We start from the raw sequence: 8,023 nt of genomic DNA on the forward strand, positions 1-8,023 counted from the left end.
GATGTGTTTTACACTACCACATTCTTGCCTTCTTTTATAGATGGGTTACACAGTCTGAAGAGGAACACGGGCCAAAACCAACACCACCTTTGTCATTCCATCATTCAATACTCTCCGAGACATCTTTTCTAAAACATGGTGTATACAACCCTTTGCACATCTTTAGTCCACTGACTTTTCAGATGCCTACCCACTTGATTTGCAAGTCAATAAATCTGGAATTAGTACTGTTCTGAAAAATGCTGCCATCCCTTTTATATATGTTTGCATGCTACTGTTGCAAAATCTAACCTTCCTTTTTTTTTTCTAAATGAAGTTAGTTCCTACTCCTTCCTAGCCTTTTCATCATTGTTCCAGCTGGTAGCATACGATTGTGTGTTACTGTTGCAACTCCGCAAAAGGAAATATAAATCTACAACAGAAAATCTATTACTTCTCTAAATCTGTTCTGAAAAATGCTATCATTCCTATTACGAAAAATAAATCTACAAGGGAAATCTATTACTTTTCTCTGAATACATATAAAGAAGCACCACCCGGTAAACTTAGATTGATGTGATTATCATCTTTATAGTAGAGTACTAATTAGTACAGTACAATGACATGGATTTTATCATAGCAATTAGTACAGTACAATAAAAGTTATAGCTAGCGATCCAAATGCCGGTGGTCCTTTAAATATCAAAAATTTGCTATGGGGCTGAAGATCAGCAAGAAGGCGACGAGAGAGACGTGGTGGTGCGACTGCCAATGTTGGAAGCCCGCGGCGAGTGGCTCTACTGCCACTCCAGCATCCTTGTCATCAGTACAGCATATTTGGCTGATCGCCTTTACGATTCCTCGATGACGTCCAAGTCCTACTTCCATATGCCTCAAATTCGAAGGAAAACTCTAAACTCTACTGTGTCCACTCTGGAATAAGATGAATTAAATAAAAACTAAGGTAAAATGCATTTCAGCAAGTACTTAGCATAGAAAAGCTCCATCTCTAATCTACAAGATGATGACCTTTTAACCTTAAAATTAACTATAGTTTGTTTTGGTTGAAAAGTTCACTATAATTTTATCACAACTATAGCAGTTGAAATGATGCCCAGCTAGTTCACTAAAATTAATGTTGGAATCAACCAAATATGCACTCCAAAGTCCAATCAACTACACCGTTCAAGTAAACTTATACATTTGGATTCGAAGCATTCCAATGTATTAATTATTTTAGCAAGTGCTCATAGAAGATGCATAAAATCAATCATCGCATGTTAGAGCATGCGTCGAACAACTTATGTGGTTGTGCATCTAGTCATCTAGATAACAATAGGTATGCTGTTTAGTAGAAGAGATAGCTAGCAAAAGAGAGAGATCAGAGATGTACTTGTTTGGCTAGTGTTGGCCACAGACCTGCACATCCTAAGGGCACCGCTCGGGCTGCCGCCGGCCAACAGCCTTCCAGCAGCATCCGCCTCCAGTAGTGTACACCTCATGTCCTGCTACTCATGGGGCCCGTGCATCCCGCTGATTATCCTCACGGCCTTAGTGTTCAAGCGTACTGTCGAACCCCAGCCGGGCTGCACCTGAGCCCCTCTTTAGCATCGTACATGATGGTGAGGCTATGGCACGATGTGGGCGTCAGCACCTCCAGGTGTTGCATCGGGCATAGTAAAGGTGATGAGCAACAACTCGTTCTCCCTGGGGCGCGACGAGGAACATGAAATGAGTACGCCGCCTTGGCGTCGAACCCTGCGATGGGGAAGTGGTACAACAGCTTTGACACCGGCGCCAGCGATGGCTTGACCACCAGCCGACCACCCAGTGGAGGCAGCAGCACCTCCGTACGATATCATCCGCAACCAGCACCCTCGCCGGATGCCTTGCTACGCTTGCTTCTGGACATGGCCTTGACATTGTTCTCTCCGCTACTCACATGTGAATTTGTGATGTTTCCACGTTCCAACCGATCGGGTACATACTTGAGAGGGGAATCTGGTCAGATACATCGTTAGTTCACATGAAGAAAAGAAACCACTGGGGTAATCAATCTAAAATACATACCAATAAAAGGATTCTTGGGTCTTTATCCGTATCAGCAAGGGATGGGGCTATTGCCTACGTCAGGGAAGGGACCTATCTCGTGTCACGGATAGCAGAGGCCACGGTGCTCTCCCGGAGCTTGTACTTACAGATTGCAGTCGATTGCATATATACATACACTGGAGAAGTGCTATTCGAGTGGAATTGTCAAAATTTTGAGCACAAACATCAACATACGAACCTCGCGGAGCTTGTTCCACAGCCTGCAACACGCTCCATGAGATTCAGGTGATGACCGAGGCGTTCTTGCAGTGCGCCATCGTAGAGCGGGCATGTGGCTTTGAAGATGGCCCCTACCTTGAGTGCAAAGTCCTCCTTGAAGAAGAACGTGAGGACCTTGCCGAATCAAGCAGCGAAGCCGAACGACACCCGTGTTGGTGCCAATCTTCAGCAGTGACAGCCTCATTTTCAACCTTCAGCATACTGAAAAGGATCAAAGTAATTAACGTCAGCTGAAGAAAGTCAAAGCTAATACATAGAAATTAACAAACAAAATTGTACAAAAGCGTATGCTTACAAGAATAGTTTCTAACAATGGCCCAGCATGTAAAAGCTAGGAGAATAACTTATGCACTTGTATATATTGGTACACTGCATTGCTTATACGTTATTCTGTCATGATATTTGTTTTAGGATCAGATAAGAAAAACTTGCTTGCTTGGATCAGACCTGCAGCTTCGTTGGAGGCAAACAAATAATATATACGACCTTCAGCGTACAACAACCAACAGTCATCCTCTATTCCTCTCTAAAAAAAACCCTTCATACTCTTGAATCCAGGTAAGCTAGGTGATTAAGACAGACAAAGTACAAAAGAAAAAGGCTGTCAATTCTTGCTGTCAGTAAACAAAGAAGAAACAACCTCATAATGTATCCAAAGGAATACCCGCTGAGTTCTGCTTCTCTACTACACAGGATCCAAGAATCAGAAACAAGATTTCATAACGGAGTGAACTGGTCGCTTCTGCTTCTCTACTGCATCTGCTTCGGTTCTTGCAATGTGACCCCCGCCAAGGCCAGCTGCCTGATCCCAAATCTTCAAACCATAGTCACCAGAGAAGAAGAGGAAAGACACAAGATTCTCACCCTGGATCCGGAGTAGGAGATAACGTCAGCGTCGCAACCTCGATCCCCCTGGGGTCTTGCCGCTTGAGGAAAAGGGTGAGAGGGGCAGGCTTGGGAAGAGAAAGGGGCTCTACCAGATTCGCCGCCGCCGCCGCCGCCAACGATGTCTTCGCCCGTCGTCGCCATCCTTCTCCTCCGCCCCAACACGGCGCCACCGCTGCCCCTACTTCTCCACCCAAGTGGTGACGCCCCAGCCGGTCCAACCCCTCAGCGACGCGGCTGCCCCGCTCCCATCCTCAGTGCCTGCAACACGAGTTGGCGGCTAGGGTTAGCCGCAGGGGCGCGCGCAAGGAGGGAACGGCGAGGAGGTGTTGTGCATCGATTGGGGAGACAAGGGTGAGCCGCGCTGGTGGCGGCCGGCGCGTGAGTCGGATGGCATCGGCTAGAATCAGAGCGGCGGTGGCGGCGGCGAAGGGCTCAGCGGCTGGGGGAGTCTTGACGAACGAGGAAACAGATCGAGGGGAGTCTAGAGGCTGTTTTTTTTAAGATCGAGGCGGAGAGACAAAAGAAAAACCGGAGGGGGAGGATGACGAAAAAAAACCAGCGAAAATAAACCACGCAGACTATTCACCAAGTCGTCCATTAAGAGAATATATAATTTCAAAATATAAGTAAAAGTAAAAAAGTTAGGCAAAAAACAAATATAATAATGTGAAAATAGGAAAAACACGTTGAAGGCCTTTTCTTCCCGCTGGGGCGGCCTATTTGGCAGCTCTTGACAGGCTGCACTCTGTCTCGTCTCAAGCTCCCCATAGCGGGGTTCCTATACGGCGCGTAGGTCGCCGCGTAGCGCCGTGACGCGTACGCCCCCTGTGTCTGTTGTTCTTTAATCGGGTCGACCCACTTCTTTTCCTCCTCCTTCTCTGTTTTGTTCTTGGGAAACGTTTAACACCGGCGCACTGGCTTGTCACACATAAAAAGTTGGGCACGTGCGTAGGTGGGGCCTGAAGGAAACGCCCATCCCTTATCTCTTTACACGGCGCATCCGTCCTCCACTCGTCCTTCTGTGTCTATCTCTTTTCTCTTCTCCCCATTAAATTTCTCAACACCGCACAACGAGCTCGTCCATGTCTCTACTGACAGTGCGGCCATCTGCTACTGCTCAGGCTGGGAGACATTGCGAGCCTGGGGCCAGGCGTGGGAGCTCTGTGGCTGGTTACCCCCTTCACTGCCCACGCTACAAGGGGGAAGCGCCTTAGTGCAAGGAAGACGACGAAGGCCCGTGGCTACGGAGCAGCCGGCCGGAGATGTTTCAACTGGCAGGGTCAGCGAAGAGTGGGGTGCGTGTCGTTATGATTTTTGCTACAACCGTCGTTCAATTTTGCTACTACTAACAAAAAGTTTTGCTACAAGAATTTCATGGCGGAGCTACAACAGCGACGGCGGTGACGGAATTTTGCTACATCCATTGCCAGATTTTGCTACGACCGGCAAGAATTTTTGATACAATGATTTCATGGTGAAGCTGCAATCGTGACGGCGTTGCGAAGTTTTGCTGCATCCATCATCGGATTTTGCTTCCACCAGCGAGGAATTTTGCTACAATCGGCGTTTGTGGCTGGCGGTGGCTATAACCATGACTGGGAAGATACAACCACGACCACCGGCGTTGCATTTTTGCTACAACCAGGTCGCCTTTTGCTACAACCGGAATCGCTCTTTGCTACAATCGTCCGTCGACGATGCGGAACTGGCAGTGCGAGGAGCTTCGAGCGGCCGATGGGGATGCTACAACCGGTCGCCGGAGATGCTGGAACCGGCGGTGCAGGGAGCTGCGAGCGGCAGTAGCGATGCTACAACTATCTAGGCGTGAAGCAACAACCCCTAGCGTTCTTTTGCTGGAAGCGGCCGCCGGCGATGCTACAACCTTCATCGGTGGATGCTACAACCATCAATGGCGGGAGCTACAAGCAGTGATGGCGAGATGGCAAGCCGTGGCCATGGAGTCAATTTTGCTGGGACAGGGGCACGACGGTGATGGCGGAGCTGCAACGGCAGCTGGTGGTGGAGATGCGACGGTGTGCCGCGGTGCTGCAACAACGGAGCGGTCAGGGGAGCTGCAATGGCGACCGCACGACGACCACCTCGGGCACGACGACCACAACCTCGCGCGCGACGCGACGACGACGAGCGGCGACGGCGAGGCAGGCGGTTGCGACAGCGCAACGGGTGGAGCGAGCCAGTGGTGCTTCGTGGTCGCGCATCCATGGCGGTTCCGACGGGCTCGCTCCTCTCTGTTCATGCTGGAGGCGAGGATAAGGTAAGAAAAAGGTAGAAGAGGAGCTACGATCTGACGGTCTCGCGAGGCTAGATCGGGCGGCTGGGGACAAACCGGCCGAAACTTTCGGCCGGCGCACCGGTGCCCAGTGCTGGCCTTGGTTCTTTGTTTTCCCCGTCTCCGTTTCTTCTTCTTCGGCTTCTCTTCCCAGTCTCCATTTCTTCTTCGCCGACTTCTTTCTCCTTATCCTACCATGCGACACTTTCTAGATCGACAGCGGACGGAGTTTCTCCCTCCACCCGACGTTCTTCCCCGAGGTTTGAGAATCAACCTTGACCTCCATCCCCGTCTCTGTCTCTCCTTTTCTTCATCTCGGATGTGATTTGTTCGCTCCGCCGGGCAGTGTTTTGTGTAGAGACGCGATAGGATTTTCTAGGGTTTCGCCATAGTCTCGTGGTAGGATTTTTTGTAGATCATGGCCTGCTGATGTCATTTGCTTCGTTTAGTTAGGGTTCCTCCATGGAGTTTCGCTAGGGTTTCATCATAGTTTTGTGCTAGGGTTTCTAATTCAAGGCGTGCTGGTATAGTTTGCTTCGATTTCGCCAGGGTTCCACCCTAGATTTTGCCAGGGTTCTGCCCTAGATTCATAGATAGGGTTACAATTTTTATTTTCATGGAAGTGCTGGGGTTGTTTGTTGCGATTTTAGCTAGGGTTTCTTCATAGATTTTCATTAGGTTTGTACATTTTTTTCAAGGTGTCCTGATGTGGTTTGCTTGGAATTAACTAGGGTTTGGGCATAGATTTTTGTTTAATAGCCCCCCCTATAAGGTGTGTATAGCACATTGCTGGCCCTTTATGTGGTTGTTAGTGTTTATGTCATTATTTGTTAAACCTATTATTAAGTTGTTATGTTTCTTATTTGCACTGCATTTTAGGTATGAAAGCGCTGAACAGTTTACAGTCTGAATCAACGTCATTAATTTTTTTACATTCGGTTGCTGTGTTATCATTTATGATATGCTTTTTTACATGGAAATATTGCGTGTCCCATCCTTCCCTCACAACGGAACAACCTAAGTAATTTTTTTTATCTCAGTTAGTTCTTCGGTTCATCATTTTTAATGTCATTATCCTTTTTTGGTTTGTCCACGGAGCTCACTATCTAGTAACCATGTCTGAAACTCTGAAACACCGTGGGACTATAAAGCATAGGTTCTCGACCCTCAGATGGAACAAAGCCATTTCAAATTTAACTGATAAGCAAAAAGGATATATTTCGAAACATGATCTGGATAATCTGTTGCACATCAATAGGCATCTTATTGTCCCCATCGGATTCATGCAATGGCTTGCCGACCATACTCGCTCAAATGTTGTCTTCAAGGACAAGAACAAAGTTATTCATATCCGAAGGGAATGGTCATTCAGGTTTTTGGAATTCAATCTGGTTTTGAACCTTTTCCTACCGAGGGCAATGATCCTGCTGTAGTAGCAAAAGTTAAGGCACTCAGTGATATATATAAATCTGGAAGTAGGAACATTCCAATAGAAAACATTGTCACTATGATGAAGAATGATGAAACTGAGGAAGGTTTTAGTTGCAGTTTGTTGTTTTTGTTCATCTCAACAGTTCTCTGTCCAATCACTGGCAACTACGCGAACTGGAAGCTTCTCTACGGTCTGCATGACATTTCACAGTTGCATATTACATCAATCACCACTAGTAGAAAAACACCTAATAGACCCGGTTCGTAAGGGCCTTTAGTCCTGGTTCATGAACCGGGACTAATGGGTCATTACTAATACCTCCATCCATTAGTCCCGGTTCAAACACGAACCGGGACCAATGTGCCTCCACGTGGCCCTGTGCGCCGAGCCCAGTCAGGGGGCCTTTGGTCCCGGTTGGTGGCTCCAACCGGGACCAAAAGGCATCCACGCGTCAGCATTCCAGTGGCTGGGTTTTTTTTGAAAGGAGGGGGGGTTGGAGGTTTTCGGGGGTTAATTTAGGTGTTTCATATATTGTGTTAGCTAGCTAATTAATAGAGAGAAGTGTCCTCTCTTATGTCCGTGCTTGGTCGACGCTACGTACTATATATACATAAGTGATCGAGAGAACCATTCAGTACAGAAGTTCGTCATGCATACCGAGAGAAGTGATCGATCGACCTCTCCTTCTACGAGAGATTGGTCGAACAACAAGTTTTCGTATCATGTATCCGACGCTACTGGCTACATACATGTACAATATGTATAAGATCTCTTAATTACAAACCCCTAGCATTTGAAATCAATTTTCACATGGTATTCTCCGGCTTTACTGATGACGTGGTCAAGAAAGAATCCCGCCAATTCCTCTTGAATTGCTTTCATGCGATCTGGTTCTAGGAGTTCATTCCGCATCTGCCACGTCTAATTTGAAGAAGAGGGTTAATTAATACATATATATGAATGAAACTCAACAGAAATGAAGGTGTAATAAAATGAAATTATGAATATTATTGCTTACGCACTTCATATTGTCTTCTAGAGTAGCCCCGCTTGTTTTTCAAAGTCGCGGTGTGGATGAACTCGCACACGTAGTATCCACAGAA

At 47.2% G+C, this 8,023-nt stretch overlaps 1 long non-coding RNA gene across 1 annotated transcript; it reads right to left on the reverse strand.

Moving 5' to 3' along the window:
- Positions 1 to 1,126: 1,126 nt before the first annotated feature.
- On the reverse strand, positions 1,127 to 3,430 carry LOC119341253. The gene is made up of 3 exons (XR_005164998.1): positions 2,951 to 3,430; positions 2,050 to 2,511; positions 1,127 to 1,980 (listed from the first exon to the last, which is right to left on the reverse strand). It is a non-coding gene; the product is annotated as an uncharacterized LOC119341253 (long non-coding RNA).
- Positions 3,431 to 8,023: the final 4,593 nt, after the last annotated feature.

Source organism: Triticum dicoccoides, chromosome 7B (assembly GCF_002162155.2).
Source record: "Triticum dicoccoides isolate Atlit2015 ecotype Zavitan chromosome 7B, WEW_v2.0, whole genome shotgun sequence".
NCBI classification, from domain to species: Eukaryota; Viridiplantae; Streptophyta; class Magnoliopsida; order Poales; family Poaceae; genus Triticum; species Triticum dicoccoides.